This window comes from Stegostoma tigrinum, chromosome 43 (assembly GCF_030684315.1).
Source record: "Stegostoma tigrinum isolate sSteTig4 chromosome 43, sSteTig4.hap1, whole genome shotgun sequence".
NCBI classification, from domain to species: Eukaryota; Metazoa; Chordata; class Chondrichthyes; order Orectolobiformes; family Stegostomatidae; genus Stegostoma; species Stegostoma tigrinum.
This window is the reverse complement of record NC_081396.1, coordinates 7436355-7455263: the sequence shown is the minus strand read 5'-3', so window position 1 is coordinate 7455263 and position 18909 is coordinate 7436355. Positions and strand designations below refer to the sequence as shown.

At 46.1% G+C, this 18909-nt stretch overlaps 1 protein-coding gene and 1 long non-coding RNA gene across 2 annotated transcripts in view; one reads left to right on the top strand and one right to left on the bottom strand.

Annotated features, from left to right (window-relative positions):
• Positions 1–14721: 14721 nt before the first annotated feature.
• On the bottom strand, positions 14722–17866 carry LOC132206787 (uncharacterized). Its single transcript, XR_009443160.1, has 2 exons — positions 17755–17866; positions 14722–16479 (listed from the first exon to the last, which is right to left on the bottom strand). It is a non-coding gene; the product is annotated as an uncharacterized LOC132206787 (long non-coding RNA).
• A 131-nt stretch (positions 17867–17997) lies between these two features.
• The window catches only part of LOC125450428 (zinc finger protein 721-like), a 42709-nt gene continuing 41797 nt past the window's right edge, over positions 17998–18909 (top strand). The window contains exon 1 of the mRNA XM_059641826.1: positions 17998–18596. The gene's annotated coding sequence lies outside the window, so the exon portion shown is untranslated. The remainder of the gene's footprint in view (positions 18597–18909) is intronic.

Genomic DNA, 18909 nt, shown 5'->3' with positions numbered 1-18909 from the left:
AGGAAGTGGTGGAGGCTGGTACAGTTACAACATTTAAAAGGCATCTGGATGGCTGTAGGAATAGGAAGGCTTTAGAGGGATATGGGCCAAATGCTGGCGTGGATTTTCCCATGTCATACATCCCTATGACTCTATGTTGAAAATTGTGTGCTTAAGCTGCAGCATAACAAGGGTTAAATTTACAAACGTTCTTGCAAAAGAATAAAGCTGGCATTTAGCTACAGTTGAAACGAAGAGAATCTGTTCGAAGCAGATAAGACCAACAAACTGTGGTGTAGGTTTTGTGGTTAGGATGTGGGGAGCAATTTACATCCACTAACTGGGGTAAGTCACAGGCAGCTATCGCAGGATGTACTAACCACAATATGTAGCCTCAGGGGGGCTTAAACAAAAAGTATGAGAAAAGCTGTTGCTGTAGATGTCTCAACTCGCATCTGCACAGCTCGCGTACAAGAAGAAATAAAGCAGGCTGTTCGACAAGATCCTTTCCTTGTTTCTTACGAATGCAATTGCAGCCATTAAGGCACTTGCCCTAACTTTCCCCCGGCTCTGGGGTGATAGTGATAGTCTTGAAGCAGGCAGGAACCTCAGGTAGTACGAAGGAGAGGTTAGAGATGTCTGCAAACACCAGCTGGTCTGCACAGGATCTCAGGGCACAGCCAGGGGCTCAGCCCAGGCCAGCCGTTTGCCGTGGGCTCACACTCGAGAAAGCCAATCCGTTGATGCGTTGGTTTGCAGTAATTTGTAATTGTTTCAAAACTTGGGTTTGAACAATGGGCAAAACACAGGGAGCTACTCTTTCATTTCTGTGAAGGCGCCCTTTTATTTCAAACAGGAATCAGAAAGTCAATTTGAACAGCGAACTGAAGACAGTTTTCTTTTTTCCCCAAGGCATCATGTGGGACTGGAGTTAAATGATTTTCAGAGCAACCTGGGGACTTAGAGTCATAGAATCATACAGCTCTACAGCATGGAAACAGGCCCTTTGGCCCTATCATGTCCATGCCGCCCTGTTTTCACAATTAAACTAGTCCCATTTGCCTGCATTTGGTCTATATCCCTCCATACCTATCTATCCACGTACCTGGTTCCTTTAATGACAAAATTGTACTCCTCTCCACCACTACCTCTGGCCGACACTCTCCACCCTCTGTGTGAAAGAATTTCCCCTCTGGACCCTTTTATATCTCCTCCACCAGCCCCCCAACCTTAAAGCTATGGCCTCTAGTTTTAGAGTTCCCTACAATGGGCGATAAGCTGTTGGCTATCAACCCTGTCTATGCCACTCATCGTTTTATAGACTTCTATAAGGTCACCTTTCAGTCTGCTGTGCTCTAGGGGAAAAGGTCCCAGACTATCCAGCCTCTCCCTAAAACTCAAACCTTCCAGTCCAGTTGGCATCCTATTAAATCTCTTCTGTACTCTTTCTAGTTTAATAATATCATTTCTATGATGGGGTGACCAGAACTGCGCGCAGTGCTCCAAATGTGGCCTCACCAACGTCTGATTACTGATCATTACTGATGTTTCATACATAAAACTGCTGGGCAGGGCCTTCAATTGTTGGAACTCAAAAGAAGCAAAGTCCTTCGAGAAGAATAATAGCCATTAAGTTTTTTTCTGTAAAGGTAGGTTCAAACCAAGTCACACCAAACTCTCAAACAATTAGCTTCCCACAATTAATCCCTCGTACGGGGAGTCAGCGTTCCTCATGTTCAGCTGAACAAAGTAGCCCCTGCTTGATTGGCATCACATCTGCAAGCTCCCGCCAACCCTGAGCAGCAGAAGTGTGTCCCATCTACAAAACGCGCTGCAGAGACTCATCGAGGATCCACAGACAGCACCTTCCAAACCCACTGCCCCTTCACCAACTAGAAGAACAAGGGAGGGGCAGCAGATCCATGGCAACGCCAGCCCCCTGCGAGGTCCCCCTCCAAGCCACTCACCATCCAAACTCGGAAATATATTGGCCTTTCCTTCAGCAGTCCAAAGATGCGCAGGTTAGGCGCACTGGCCGTGCTAAATTCCCTGAAGTGTTCAGGGATGTGTAGCTTAGGTGGGTTAAAGGGAATGGGTCTGGGTGGGACGCTGCGAGGGTCGGTGTGAAATTGTTGGGCCGAAGGGCCTGTTTCCACACTGTAAGGATTCTATGAATTATCTCAGGGTGGGATGGGTCAGAATCCTGGAATTCCCTCCCTGCAGGACATTGAGGGGTGACCTGACTGCAGTGGTTCATGAAGGCAGCTCCCCACTACCTTCTCAGGGGGCAATTAGTGATGAGGTAATAAATACTGGATTCAGCCTCTAACATGTCTTGTGAGTGAATCAAAACTAAATCTTGGGAGCCTCAACGTTCAGGGGCTGGCTAGGATTCAAGGTCCTCGTTTACTCTGACCTCTGGGAGCAGTTCATTTCCGTGTTCCAACAAGAGCAAGTGATCTGTTCTCAGCACTGCTAGAAATTCTGCCGAAATTTTAGCCCTTTCAGATCAATAAAACAATCACTCAACGAAAGCCCAAACGGCTATATTCCATCCAGTCATCTGTTAACCACAGACTGTACAGCTTTACAAAAATAAGTGTACTGTTTGATTTTTCCAGTAGCAATTTCAATTGTACAGCGGTATCTGATTTCCATTACAGTGCATTGTGTAAATAAGAGCACATGTTTGGCCCCTATTACTGGTAGAGTTGCACTGTTGATCTTTCAGTTTGCCTGTTTTCTCGAAACACTTCCTCAGTCATGTTTAGAGATAACAAGGTGTAGAGCTGGATGAACACCCCGTCCCCGCAATAACAACCAAAACAGAATCCCCCTCGTCCTCATGCACCACCCCACCAACCTCCAGATCCAACGCATCATCCTCCGACACTTCAGCCATCTACAATCCGACCCCACCACCCAAGACATTTTTTCCTCCCCACCCTTATCTGCTTTCTGGAGGGACCACTCTCTCCGTGGCTCCCTTGTCTGCTCCACACTCCCCTTCAGCCCCACCACACCCGGCACCTTCCCCTGCATCCGCAGGAAGTGCTACACCTGCCCCCACACCTCCTCCCTCACCCCTATCCTAGGCCCCAAGATGACATTCCACATTAAGCAGATGTTCACCTGCACATCTGCCAATGTGGTATACTGCATCTGCTGTTCCCGTTGTGGCCTCCTCTACATCGGAGAAACCAAGCGGAGGCTTAGGAACCGCTTTGCAGAACACCTCCGCTCGGTTTGCAATAAACAACTGCACCTCCCAGTCGCGAACCATTTCAAGTACCCCTCCCATTCCTTAGATGACATGCCCATCCTGGGAATCCTGCAGCCCAATGGCATCGATGCAGATTTCACAAGTTTCAAAATCTCCCCTCCCCCACTGCATCCCAAAACCAGCCCAGCTCGTCCCCGCCTCCCTAACCAGTCCTTCCTCCCACCTATCCCCTCCGCCCACCTCAAACCCCACCCCCATCTCCCACCTACTAGCCTCATCCCACCCCTTTGACCTGTCCATCCTCCCTGGACTGACCTATCCCCTCCCTACTCCCCACCTACACTCACCTTTACTGGCTCCAAACCCGCATCTTTAACTAGTCTGTCTCCTCTCCGCCAATCTTCTCCTCTATCCATCTTCTATCCGCCTGCCCCTCTCTCCCTATTTATTTCAGAACCCCCTTCCCCGCCCCCCATTTCTGATGAAGGGTCTAGGCCCAAAACGCCAGCCTTCCTGCTCCTCTGATGCTGCTGGGCCTGCTGTGTTCATCCAGCTCCACACCTTGTTATCTCGGATTCTTCAGCTTCTGCATCTCCTACTATCTCAGTCACGTTTATCCAGTATGCCCTCAATACGTTGGATGGATTGCCAGGTGAATCCTCTTCCTGGCTGAGAGTCTCGGAATTTCCAAACTCTTGACAATGCAGGAGGAAGCAGTTCAACCCATCCTGGGCTCTGAAAAAGAACAATTCACTTCATTCCATTATCCTACTTTTTTTCCTGGTAACCCAGCGCACTACCCTTTTTCAGACTAAAGTCCAAATCCCTTTAGAATGTCCGATACTAGGGGGCATGTATTTAAGGAAAGAGGGAGAAAGTCCAAAAGAAATGAGAATTGTTTTACATTGAGAGAGTGGTACGCGCTGCCAGGGGTAGTGGCGCAGGCAGAAATGATAGGGGCACTTCGGGAGCTTTTAGATAAGCACATGAACAAGCGAGGAATGGAGGCATATGACCCAAGGGCAGGGAGAAGGGATTAGCTTAATTTGATGCCACACTCAGCACAACATTGTGGGCCGAAGGGTCTGCTCCTGTGCTGCGCTGCTCTATGAATGTTGCTGGTAAGCCCGCTGCTGCCATTCGCTCAGGCAGGACATTCTACATCTTCGCCAACTAATCTCGACTTATCAGTCTTCATATCCCTCTCTACTCCATCCAGACCCCTCGTGGCTTTGAATGCTTGCGTGATATTGCCTCTTGGCCTTCTGTTCTCTGATTCCACCTTCGTAAGTGAAGTGTTGAAGCACTGGTTCTCGGAAATCTTTCGCGTACTTTCTACAAGCGCACCACGAGCTGCCTGAAGTTGACCACAAACAAGTGTTTCATGACATTTCAGCTCCTTGGACAATGTGCTTGTTAAAAGCGATGAGGATAATGTGTTCCTTATTATTCACTCAGTCCAAAGCCGAAGACCTTGGCTATTCACCCTATCCACAACCCTCATGATTTAACAACCTTCTGTAAGGTCACTCCTCAGCCTCCAATGTTCCAGTGAAGAGAGCCCCAGATTATTCGGCCCCTCCCTAAAGCTCAAACCCTCCAGGCCTGGCAACATTCTTGTAAATCTTTACTGCACCCTTTTGAGCTTCACAACACCTTTCCGCAGCAGGGAGACCAGGATTGAATGCAGTTTTCCAATTCTTTGTTTTACTTTTCGAAAGGTTCTGTCATGTTGGAAAGTTGGCAGCAATTAGTGGATATCGCAATATCATGAAAGCGTGCAAATTGGCAGGAAATTCCTGCATGCAGGAATGTAATAATGGGCAGCCAAATGATAATACCACTAGACCATTGCCTCTCGCACTGACTGATAACTGTCCTGCAGCCAGCTACATTATTCACCTTTTAACGAAACGACTCAATTTTAGACCTTTAAAATGGAGAAAGAGAGAAAAACATTGCCAGTTCTCTACCTGCGCTGACTCCAAAGCCCACAAGTGACAGACTCACTCTGGCTGTGTCTCACTCCAGATGTGATCTCTCTTTCCTGACCTCTCTGTTTTTCTAATATACCCCAGTAGGCAGGAACACCAGCTATGGAAGCAAAGGATGAGGAAAGATGAGAAATTCTCAGACAGGGTGATTTATAAAGGCGTACGCCAGTGACAAGGGACTTCAATTAGCTGAAGAGACTGGAGAGAGTGAAAGGGTTCACTTAGATCGTAGAGTCAGTGGGGCTCGGTTAGCTGGAAGGCTGGTTTTCAATGTAGCATGATGGCAACAACATGGGTTCAATTCCTGGCTCTGGTTGTGTCTTCTCAGTGTCTCCCATCACCCGAGGCAGGGTAACCCTAGAGTTAAACCATTACCAGTCATCCCTCTCTAATAAGAGAGCACAGAATGAGGCCATGCAGTCCAACTCCATGCGCAAACATGTTCTGGTTGCTAACATCGCTGTCCTGCCCATTTATCTCCCTTAAGTACCCATTCATATAATCTCAGCAGTGCAGAAAGAGGCTATTTGGCCCATTGCATCTGTACTGGCCCTTTGAAGAGCATCCCACCCAAGTGCAACTCTCTAGCCTATCTCTGTAACCCTGCATTTGCCTTGGCTAACGCACCTAGATTGGACACTGCAGGGCAATGCTTTGTATGGCCAATCCACCTGACCTGCATATCCTTGGATGGTCGGAGGAAACCCAAGCACCCATAGCAAGCCCATGTAAACATGGGGAGAATGTGCAAACTGCACACAGACAATCACCTGAGGTTGGAATCGAACCCAAGTCTCTGAGTGGAGAAGCAGCAATGTTAACCATGCGAATGCCGCATAGTGTCCAGGGATGTGTGGGCTAGGCGGGTTAGCCATGGGAAACGCAGAGTTACAGGGATAGAGTACGGAGGTGAGTCTGAGTGATGGCCAACATAGACTCAATGGGCTGAATGGCTTGTTTCTGTATTGTAGGGCATCTATGTTATCCTCCTGGCAGGTATCACAAGTAATCTAGATTTATAATTTGTACGTCTTAGAGAATAGTGTTTAGTTTGGGAATTTGTGTGTTAAATGTTGACAAATGGAAACAATTGCATGAGAAACTGGCAGACTCAAATCTCATGCCAATGCAAGCCAAGCAGGCTTGGGTTATCACACAAGTCTTATGGTGCAGAAGGAAGCCATTCAGCCCATCATGCTCCTGTTTTCTCCCCATAGCCTTGGACACTACTTCTCTCCCAATACACCTCAGATGCCTCAGCAGAACCTGCCAAAACATTTCCAAACAATGCATTCCAAACCCTGCGTGAAAAAGTTGTGCTTTCTCCTATCACCTTTGTTTCTGTTCTTAATGACAATTGAAAGGGAACCTTTGTTGATTCAATGTTGATTCAATGTTGATTCAACGCGTTTCCCATGGCTAAGTGGATGGAAACTTTGAAGATAGAACAGGAGTAATTCATTCAAGCTCTCACACCTGTCTTTCTATTCAGTACGACCAGAGCTGATCATTGAGCTCAATCCCCGAACCCCACTGTCCCCCTATATCCCTTTGGCCACAGAGCTATATCAATCACCTTCTTGAAAACTCTCAATGTTTTGGCTTTTTATCTGATTTTTTTTTCACCTGTGGTAGTGATTTCCACAGGATCACCCCTTTGTGGGTGAAGAAATTTCTCCTTGCCTCAATCATAAGGGTTTGCCTCATATTCGGAAACTATGGTGCCCTGGTCCTGAGCTCCATATTGGGATCATCTTTCCTGTATCTAACCTTCCTAGTCCTGTTACTCTTTTATCAGTTTCTATGATATTTGATCTGATTTATTGTTGTCATCTGTACCTATGGACAAGGAAAAGTTTTGTTCTGTGAGCAGTGCAAGCAGATCAGAGTAAACAAGGACATAGAGATTCTCGGGAATTTCAGAGTGAGGCATACTGGGTTATGGCTGCCCAGGAGGTGCAGAAAAGCCAGGTCAGTATTAGATTTGAAACTGGAGAAATCCTTTCAGCTGCCCTATAACAGCAGGGAAGAAGCTGTTGTTGAAGCTGTTTATGTGTGTGTTCAAGCTTCTGTATTTTCGGCCTGATGGAAGAGGTGTGAAGAGAGCATTACTGGTATGGGAGGGGTCTTTGATGGCAGTGAGAAGTGTACATGGAGTCCATGGATGGAAGGTCATCTTTTGTGATGGTCTGGGCTGTGTACACGACTTTCTGTAGTTTCCTACAGTCCTGGGCAGAGCAGTTGCTATATCAAGCCGTTAAACACCCAAATTAAATGTTCCCCCCCCCCCCACCCCCAACCAATTATTATTATTATAGATGCTGACAGAAAACAGTTTGTGTTCAGAGGCAGCTTCACTCAGCAGGAACTGTGACACTAGGTGCTGTGTGACTAAACGTCCAGAGGGCCATGAGGAACCAAGGTTTTTCTTGGTTTTAAGCCACTAAGCAACATTCAAACTGATCAGTCTAAATCTTTGAAGTTTTAAAGGAAATCCAGAAGTTCACTGAGCCAAAAGCTGATGGAAGGGTCCTAATAAAATTACCAGGAACATTTGGAATCCTGAATGAACATTCATGCAAAGATTCATGGAATTTTTGCAGGGGAGGAACTAAAAATACATTTACAATTTAAGACCATACATGTTAAAATGCTGTTAAGTTACTCCTGTTGACATTGTTAAATGATCTGTTTTGTTTAAAATGTGAAAACTTAATGAGTAGTTCTTCCACTTAAACACTGGATCTTGACATTTCTTTCCAAAGTTAATGGTATTCAACAGGATTATAACAAAACTGAGACAACATGGTGTGAAGCTGGACGAACACAGCAGGCTAAGCAGCATCAGAGGAGCACAAAAGCTGACGTTGAGTTCGAGACTTTTCTTCAGAAATCAAAATAACAAAACTGGGTCTCTTTGTGGGATTTTGAGTCAACAGGGTGTGCTAGGATCTTGGTAAAGTTTAGATGAGCAATGCTTCAAAGTGAATTTTATTGTGTTAAGTACTAAGGCTTCCTGGATAGGAAATATTGGTCCTGTGTGTTTTGCAACACTTAACGGAGGTCAGTTCAATAGGACAAACAGAGGTGATGGTAGACGCGAGTGTTGAGAGCTAGGGCAAAAACAGCAATAATGCAGATATTACCACAGCATTTGGAGTTAAAATGTTAGCCAAAAATATAAACACAGATATGAAAAGTGTCTTTAGCTTTTGTTTTTGTAAAGTTAACAAAGGAACTGTTGGCTCATTAGAAAATGAGTCTAGGGGTTTAATAACAGAGAATAAAGAGATAGCAGATGAACTGAACAGAGTTTGAATCTACCTTCACTGGAAAGAATACAAGTAACATCCCAGATCCAGAAAATCATTAATTGAAAGGGAGGGAGGAACTGAAGAAAATTTCAATTACCAGGGAAAAAGGACTGAGTAAACTGTTAGAACTATAAGTTGACAAGTCCCAAGTACCTGAAGGATTTCATCCTAGGGTCTTTATTAAAAAAGCACTAGCTAGTGAAATAGTTAATACATTGGTTCTAATTTTCCAAACCTCATTCGATTCAGGGAAGGCGTCTTTAGATTGGTTAATAACTAAGGAAACTCTTTTCTTCAAAAAGGGAGAGAGAGAACAGGAAACTGCAGGCCATTTACTTTAATGTGTCAGAGCGAAAATGTTAGAAGCTATTATTAAAGATGCTATGACAAGACACTTGGGTAAGTTCAAGGTTTTCAAACAGCAGTGAATGTGATTTTGTCAAAGGGGAATAATGTTTAATTAGTTTATTGGAGTTCTTTGAAGAAGCAACTTGCTCTGTAGATGAAGAGGAACCAGTGGATGTATTTATGTTTCCAGAAGGCATTTACTGAGGTGCCACAGCGAAGGTTATTGCAGAAAATAAAAGCTCATGATATGGGGGCTAACACATTGGTACAGGTAGGTGATTGGCTGGCTAACAGGAAGCAGGCTAGGCATAAGTAGATCTTATTCCAGGCTGGGCTGGTCGAATGTCACAAGGGGGTGTGCCACAGGGGCTACCCTGGGGTCTTCAACTCTCTACAATTTGTGCAACTGACTTGGGTGAAGGTACAGTCGCCAAATTTGCTGATGGTGCAAACATGGGAATGTGAGTTGTGAAGAAGATGTAAGGATCTACACATAGACGTAGATCATGAGTGGGCAAAGGATACAAAGGTGGCAAACGGAATCCAATGCAGGGAAGTATATAATTGTCTATCTTTCCAGAACCCCAGAGATGGGCAATAACAAGGGAGGAAAAGACATGTGGTTTCAATCATAGAAATGTCAAAAAGGCAGGGATTAGGTAAATGAAAACTTAAATTGTAGGACAAAAGAAGAACGGGTCCCGTCAATACGCCGGGTCTTTCTCCTGGCTTTGATTTGACAAAGAATCTTTGGGTGGTCCCTACATTCTCTGAGGCCAGAGTTCAGAGATATTTTGTGCTCTTGACAAAGCTCGGAAAGCCTAAACACACTCTTTACTAAGTGTTTTCTTTAGAACAGCAACAGATTTGTATGGAGATGGGTGGAGCATTGTGTGCCTGCCTGGCCTCACATTCCCTGTGTCTTGCTGGGAGGAGCCTTGTTTACGGTTTGGACTCGGCGTCCTTTCAGCTCACTGAGAGAGGTCAGCCGAAATGGAACTGTCTGACAGCCCTGCTCCCTAAGCAGAGTAAAATTCCAACTTCACGAATGATTAAATTAGATGCACTATAGGGGGATGGGTCTGGGTGGGATGCTCTGTGCGTTGGTGTGGAGCCTGTTTCCACACTGTAGGGATTCTATGATTCTATGATCTAAGTAGAAGATGGGTGAGGCTTAATCTTAGTTCAAATTTTGCGAGGAACTTATGATTGAATATGTCACTTTCAAGCTGATAAGCAAATTAACAGTAGCCCTCACAGTGTCTTGTTATAAAAGAAAGTAATCAGCAGATGAGCTGGGATGTATCAGGAACACAGCCAGCCAAGGGGACTACAATCTACAGATAAGAGATGGTCAATTAAAGTCTTACATCTAAGGAACATTCTCCAGAAGTTTTTGACGTACTGAAGTTCAAAATCTATGTGAAGAGGTAAACCTTAAAGCATAATATGCATAATTATAAACCATAGCAAGTTAATACAGTAGTGTTAGTTTGTTGTATTATGACCAATTTGGGAGAATGCACGCCCTTTACAATCCTGCTGCTCCACAAGTCACAATATAAATGTAACAGTTTCTCCCATTTCCTGCTATAGTAATCATTTGTTTTCCCTGGATTAGACTTTGAATTAAAAATCCATCCATCAGTTTTCTTTAATAAGCGCAGTTATTGGTTTATTAAATAAAGAGAACAAGTTAACAGAGATTGGAATGTGAAAGTATTTATATCGACCCCTTTAAATAACCCAATGTACGCATGTATACATATTCCTTCAAGAACTAACAATTATTAGCCAAATGTGTTTCTGTTTAACCCCAAAGTTATTCTTATAGATATGGGTAAAGGAAAATAAAAATGGATTTCTGAGTAGAGAATAGCTTTATGGGGGTGGGGAAAATACATTTGGTCAATAATGGTTAGCTCTTGAAGGAAACAAGAAGATGTGGAATGTTCTGACGGCTGTCGATCTGACTTCCTGGTACCTTAAGGCAGGCCACCACACGTGGCAGTTGTCTCTGGAGATCTGAGAAGCTGCAGCTTGCTTGGGCAACAGCGTATCGAGAGGCTTTCCATTTGTTTTTCAAGAGGACAATGAGGTTGCACACCAGTTTGGCAATGAAGCTGTTTCAGAAACTGGAGAGAGACAAGCTGGGCAGTCTGTTCTTCAGTGGGCTTTTCTCCCCTAACTGAGAAACAGAACCTCCCGCTGCCCCCAGAACAGCCATGAAGCCCACCCACCGACCCAGCAGCAAACAAGTCTGGCTACGAGCTGAGAGCGTGTGCTTTCCAAGAAATGCTTTGTAGAAGCAAAAGTCCCAAAACATCCTTTAATTGACCCAGTTATCTCCATAGAGCCCTAAATCAGTCAATTCTTTCACAATCCCTAAGAACCCAAACCCTTCACAAAATAATAAATATGAAGCCTTCGTAACAACACAAAGCTTTGTGCATTTCTGTGCGAAGTGTTCAGTATAAATGTAAATGATCCCTAACTGGCGCATAACAGCTCAAAGAGAAGGGGTAATAAAATGTGAGGCTGGATGAACACAGCAGGCCCAGCAGCATCTCAGGAGCACAAAAGCTGACGTTTCGGGCCTAGACCCTTCATCAGAGAGGGGGATGGGGTGAGGGTTCTGGAATAAATAGGGAGAGAGGGGGAGGCGGACCGAAGATGGAGAGTAAAGAAGATAGGTGGAGAGGTGAGTATAGGTGGGGAGGTAGGGAGGGGATAGGTCAGTCCAGGGAAGACAGACAGGTCAAGAAGGTGGGATGAGGTTAGTAGGTAGGAGATGGAGGGGCGGCTTGGGGTGGGAGGAAGGGATGGGTGAGAGGAAGAACAGGTTAGGGAGGCAGAGACAGGCTGGGCTGGTTTTGGGATGCAGTGGGTGGAGTGGAAGAGCTGGACTGGTTGTGTGATGCTGTGGGGGAAGGGGGCGAACTGGGCTGTTTTTGGGATGCGGTGGGGGAATGGGAGATTTTAAAACTGGTGAAGTTCACATTGATGCCATTGGGCTGCAGGGTTTCCAAGCGGAATATGAGTTGCTGTTCCTGCAACCTTCGGGTGGCATCATTGTGGCACTGCAGGAGGCCCATGATGGACATGTCATCTAAAGAATGGGAGGGGGAGTGGAAATGGTTTGCGACTGGGAGGTGCAGTTGCTTATTGCGAACCGAGCGGAGGTGTTCTGCAAAGAGAAGGGGTTTTGAGTTTGATACTGATTTGAATACTTGAAAAGGACTGACTGAGAAATGAACGTTGAAACGAAGATGCACCTAGAACTGAACAAATCAATGGCTTAAATGTGGAATTATTTGGGATTTTTGGATTTAACAATGGAGAAACTGCAACTGTGGAAGTTAAACTTCAGGGGGAGAATGCTGAACAGATTTCTTTTTAAAACAGAACTGGAAAACCCAACTGCAAGTTGCTCAGAGAAAGTTCAAAAGCTGGATTTATCTCAGAGATGGCAAGTTGTCTTCTGACAGTAAGTTGGACAGGCTAGGCTTCTATTAGCTAGACTTCAGCAGAATAACAAGTTTGACACTATCAAGAACTTGTGGGGTTGTGGCAGGACCACTGTAGAAAGGGTATTTCCTCTTGTGGAGAATTGAGAATTAGGGGTCACTGTATAAAAATAAGGGGTCGCCTGTTTAAAAACAGGGCGAGGGCTTCGTTTTCTTCTCCCTCTGACGTTAGAGTCTTTTAAAATCCACTTCCTGGGGCCAACCAAATCTCTGAACTTGTTTTAAGGTGGAAGAAAATAGCTTCTTCATAAGCAAGAGGTGAAGAGCGTATCAGGGAGGTGGGAATGCAGTGCAGTCAGATCTGACTGAAAGGTCGAGCCAGCTCAGCGGACTATTCGCACTCCTAATGTTTATGTTTGAATGGTTCTGTGACATGGCACCGACTGCATTCCTCCAAGGAACCAGAGACTCCAGTGCCATCCAAAATGGAGAACTGACTCATGAGTGGGAACAGGAGGGGACTCCTGTACTCCCTGCACGGCTCCCTTTGACAGCCTAGCAGTACCCTGTCCCCTTTCTGGCTCCATAATCCGTGGGCTATGTAGGGCGTGATCACCTCGCAGGATCCCTACACTGTGGGAGCTGGCTATTCAGCCCATCGAGTCCACACTGACCCTCTGAAGAGCATCCTGCACACCCCCCCCCCCACCTTATTCCCTGGAGCCCTGCATTTCCCATGGCTACCCCTGAACACCATAGGGCAATTTAGCACAGCCAATCTACCCTAACCTGCCTGTCTTTGGACTGCGGGAGGAAACCCCACGCAGAATGGGTTGGGTGCTGAGAACGTGCAAACTCCGGACAGGTAGTTTCCCGAGGGCAGAGTCGAAACCAGGTCCCTAGCACTGGGAGGCAGCAGTGCTAACCACCTCTCTGCTGCACGCAGCACTAAAGCTCTGAAATTCACAGCTCGGATTCGTACCATCGCTCCTCAATTTGTGGTCATCTAAGCTGCATCTACAGCATCCCACAGGACATGTGTTCCATGTGACCAAGCTGTGCTGCCGTGCCTTAAAATCACTCACCATGATTTCATTTTACCTTGGTTTACTTATATTAACTTGACCGAGCTTTCAGCCCCTCCCTTAATATACAGTATAAATGTTGTTTCTTCCTTTACTTTGGTTTTTCTTGTGAACAATCCTGACTGGTGCAAGATATAAACCGTCGACAAAGTGTGCCTATTTCATCAATACTCAAGTACTGTACTCCCCCCCCCCCCCCCAGCGGCTATTGATAAACCACATTTGCGCTCATAAATGCAACTAATGTTTAACACACCTTTGCTTGTTGCAATAAACCATACTTAAAAAGTGCCTCTTTACCCGATGCACCCGCTTCCCACTTGAACCTAATCTGCAATTCCATCCATCTACGTCTCACCCTTGCATAGGCTTCAGACTGCATGCTCCTTGCTACATACTGTCTGGCTCCACTCTCCGCCACGTCTCTAGGCTCGAGTCATCAGCCAGTGAGCCTCCTCCACCTGGGTTTACTTCACCTCCGTTGATATGGGAATTCCCAGATGTTCCTGGGCTTGGCGAGGGCTCTAGGATGCTGACTACCTGCCCCTCTTCCACCATTACATTCAAGCCCAGATTTCCTCGGAGAGGAAGCACGGAGTGCCCATCAGTGCCTCGAGGCAGAGGTGGGCACCCTGTTGGGGGGGATATAGTGTTTTATCTCCCTCTCTGAGTCTATTTTAACTTAGTCACCGCCCCCCACCCAACTCTCTCTCCTTACCCTACCCCCTAACGTTTTCATGTTAGCATTGTCTTTAACAGGTTTTTCTTAAAAACATTCAGTTGGCCACTTGGGTGGTTTCCTGATGGTGGAAGAAGCAAAAAAAAACAATCTGCATCACTACATATAAAACATTTAAAACAAAAAACCCAAACCATGGCGCTCTTGTCGTGTAGTGATACACAGAAAAAGAAAGAGGTGATGTTGGGGGTCCTCTTGTGGTACAGCAACAGTAAGCAAAGAAAGAGGTGATGTTAGAGGCCCTCTTGTGGCGCAGAGATAGTCAGAAAAAGAAAGCGGTGACACCAGGGGCCCTCTTACGGTGCAGAGGTAGTCAGAAAAAGAAATTGGTGACGTTAGGGGCCCTCTTGTGGTGCAGAGGTAGTCAGAAAAAGAAACTGGTGACACCAGGGGCCCCCTTGTGGTACAGAGGTAGTCAGAAAAAGAAATTGATGATGTTAGGGGTCCTCTTGTGGTACAGTTGCAGTGTCCCTACCCTGGAACAGGAGGCCCATGTTCAAGTCCCACCTGCTCCAGAGTTGTGCAACAACAACTCCAAACAGGTTGATTAGGGAAAAGAGGTTACATTAAAAAAAAGTTAAAACCATTTGATATTTATTCAGAGACAGTAAGGAGAAAGAAAGAGGTGGGGTTAGCTGCCCTCTTGTGGTGGAGGAAGGGGGAGAAAAAGGAGAAAAAAAACAAGTACACCCAGCGTGTAAAGATTTTGAAATGTCCCAAATCATTGCCACAGCCACAGTCCCTCAGCAAGTTCAATGTCTCATTAGGGTCACACTCCGTTAACCTCGACTTCTCCGCACAGACGCTGCCAGACCTGCTGAGTTTTTCCAGCGATTCCTGCTCACCTTTCTAACGACTGGCTCTGCAGTTCTTTGTTTCTTTTCTCCCTTTCCTTAACGCTGCTGGCTTTGTACTGCAAGCCACAAATCCTGGCGAGGAGGTGGGGAGGCACTTTCTCAGTCCAGTTAAATTAACGTGAAGAATCAATAAAGCAGTAACAGAGGAGGACTCAAGATGGACCAGTGGGCCCCAAGAGTGGCAGGTGGAGTTTAATTTAGCTAAGTGCTGTGTTTGGAAAGGTACATCAGGGCAGGAGTTATACACTTAATGGTAAGGTCTTGGGGAGTGTTGCTGGACAAAGAGACCTTGCAGGGGGGCAGGTTTGTAGTTCCTTACGGAATCACAGGTAGATAGGATAGTGAAGAAGGCATTTGGCATGCTTCATTTGTCAGTGCGTTGAGTACAGGGAGTTAGGAGGGTCATGTTGCGGCTGTGCAGGACATTGGATAGGGCCGCTTTGGGAATACTGCGTTCAATCCCGGTCTCCCTGCTACAGGAAGGATGTTGTGAAAGAGTTCAGAAAAGAATTACAAGGATGTTGGAGGGTTTGAGCTACAGGGAGAGGCTGAATAGACTGGGGCTATTTTCCCTGGAGCTCGGAGGCTGAGGGGGTGACCTTATAGAGGTTTATAACATCATGAGGGGGCGTGGATAAGGTGAATAGAGAAGGTCTTTCCCCCCCAGGGTAAGGGGGAGTCCAAAACTTAGAGGAGCATAGTTTTAAGTTGAGTGGGGAAAGATTTAAAAGGGCATTTTTTCACACAGAGGGTGGCATGTGTATGGAATGAGCTGCCAGACGAAGTGGTGGAGGCTGATACAATTATAGCATTTAAAAGGCATCTGGATGGGTACAGGAATAAGAGTGATATGGGCCAAATAGAACTAGATTAATTGAAGATATCTGGTTGGCGTGGATGTGTTGGACCAAAGGGTCTGTTTCCGAGCTGTGAGACTATTATGACCAAAGGGGACGATCAGCCTCTCTGACCACCACCACCACCCTGCGCCCAGCACCACCGGATGAAGTCGATGGTGCGCACACAGGCCGGAAACGTTAGCAAACGCATTCCCACCCTCGCAGCAGGAGAACGGCCTCTCCCCTGGTCCGACTGCGCTGACAGATTTCCAGCGCCCACAGGCAACAGGATCCCTTCCCACATTCCCATGGTCGCTCCCCAGTTTGGGTGTCCTTTCGGCTCTCCATTTCTGACGAGCGATTGAAGCTGTGACCTCACTCAAGGAAACACATAGAGTCACATCCCACTGTGAAGGGCGTAACGTTTCTTCAGCTCGTGGAACTGGTTAAAGCTCTTTCCACCGGCAGTTTACTGCTGTGCTCCCGTCTGAGTACTTCTCTGGTCAGACTGAAGCAGGCAAAACAAAGACTTCTTCAAGATTCAAACCCCCGGGGATGTTGAGTGACCCCTGGTGCATCTTGTTAAGGCATCTCTTCTGAGATCTCAGTCTGTAGATTCTCCCCTTCTGATATCCTGCAAATAAAGGAGTTGAAACAAGCCATCACTGCCTGTACAGAATAGAAATTTATATTATATTCTGTGTGCCTGTGTGATTAAAGTACCAAACCAGTAACACTGATTTAAAATACACAGGAAACATGAGGAAGGAAGTGTCAGGACCTGGAACTCTGGGCCCTAAGACCACATTGCGAGTTGCAGTGAAAAATTTCTGAATTAAGTGGATGGTCACAGAGTTATACATGACCGTTACAGGGTCATGGGTCCATGCCAACCACATATTCTAAATTAACCTCATCTCATTTTCCAGCATTTGGCCCATATCCCTCTAAACCCTTCCGACTCAGGTACCCAACCAGATGCCTTTTAAATGTTGTAACTGTACCAGTCTCCACCCACTCCCTCTGGCAGCTCGTTCCATATACACACCACCCTCTGCATGAAAAGGCTGTCCCTTCACTTCCTTTTAAATCTTTCCCCTCTCACCTTAAACCTATGGCCTCTAGTTTTGGGCTTTCCGACCAGGGGTAAACACCTTGACTATTCACCCTATCCATGCCCCTCATGATTTTATAACCCTCTATAAGGTCACCCCTAAGCCTCCAACATGGCAGGTAAAACAGCCCACAGCCTATTCAGCCCCTCCCTATAGCTCAAACCCTCCAAACCCTGGCAACAGTCTATTCTGAGCCCTTTCAAGTTGACATTTTTTCACTTGAATAAAAGAAACTTGTAGGGATCAAAGCATACATAGGGGGGGATAGGACTGCCCGGCTTGCAGAGTCCACATGGAGTCAAGTTACTCAATGGACTCCTGTGCAAAGTGATTCTGTGACTGAAACCATACACAGTACAACGTTAGAAAACCAGCAATGATAAATGTACTTCATAATATATATATTACAGCAAGATAAATATGTGCCGTATTAAATAAGTTGAATTCATATATCATCTTAGATGTTATAGTCCGAACATATGGCTGCTCTTTCTTGCTAGGCCGTCCCCTTAAGCGCTGGGCACCACCGGAGAGATCAGCCCTGTAAGTTACTTACACACACACACACACACACACACCGACCGTCCTTTGAATCAGCCAAGCTGAGGGTGCAAAGGAAAGCAAGTGTTTAAAAGAGAGAATGAGTCCTAGACCATCTTTTCCGGAGTCTGTTCCCCTCCCCCGCCGGATTCACTTTATTTCCCCCTTCATCTCCTGCACATTAACAATTAAAATCCCGAATGAGAGAAGAAACGGGAAAGGGTGTGGGTGAGAAAAGAGAGTGCTGCGCTCACAGATGTTGCACAGGGGAGGAAGCTGCAGCCTGGAGGGGGGTGAAGCTCAATCTTCATTCAGAGAGAGAGCAGCAGCAGCTTTGCTGGGCAGCTTCAGGAGCTCATTGTCCAGCTTCCGCGTTCAGACAATAGGGCTCTCTGATTGGCAGGAGGACCAGACTTTCCTTCTGGTCCTCCAAGGATTCCCATTGGGCCTTACGCCGGCGGCCGTTTGTGACGACACCCCGCACAGGCGCAGTTGCGAAAGTGAGTGCTGGTCGGGGGGACAGGAGGAGGTGAGAGTGGATCTGGCAATGGGGAGTGAGAATGTGTAGGATCGAGATTTACAGCTTTTAGGGAACGAGAGAGGATCTAAATCTTACTGAAACTAGAACTGACTGTTCTGAATTTCTGTCCTGCGCTAACAGTGACGACTTCTGCAATCTCCTTCTGCAGGAAATTAAACGGGGAGAATTTGTGGGCAGAAATCTCAAAACAAACATCACTTCATGATCTGACAAAGTCATCTGATTTCTAATTTGCACGTGAATATCACCTAGAAAGAGAAACCTTGGAAAAATCCTCGAGATCAGTGCGCTGGGAATTCATTGATCAAGCGAGTGCTTCAGTAAATTGACTGTGGACAAAGGACGTAAAGCAGTTGCACAGCTTCTAAGACATTAACAGTGGGAAGAGACACAACATGGGCTCTGCTCATCAAACCTGGAGAGACACAAGGACACCTGCACCATGGGGAAACTGCGGAGATGTGTGAAACGTTGGGAACGTATTCCCGACCCCATCTGTTGCCAGAAATGCATGGGTGCACTCACACAGAGGAGAGGCTATTCATATTCCTCAAGGTAGGGGTGTTCAAAACTAGGCGGCATATTTTTAAAGCGAGACGAGAGATTTGAAAAGGACACAAAGAGCAACTATTTGTTTTGCACAGAGTGGTTTGTGTGTGGAAGGTACTTGCAGAGGAAGTGGTGGATGTAAATACAGTTACAATGTTGAAAAGAAATTTGGATAAGTATATGAATAACAAAGGTTTGGAAAAGATATGGGCCGAGCGAAGGCGGCTGGGACTAATTTAGTTTGGGAATGTGGTTTGCATGGACGAAGTGGTCTGAAGGGTTTGTTTCTGTGCTGTATGACCCTATGACATGCACCGTA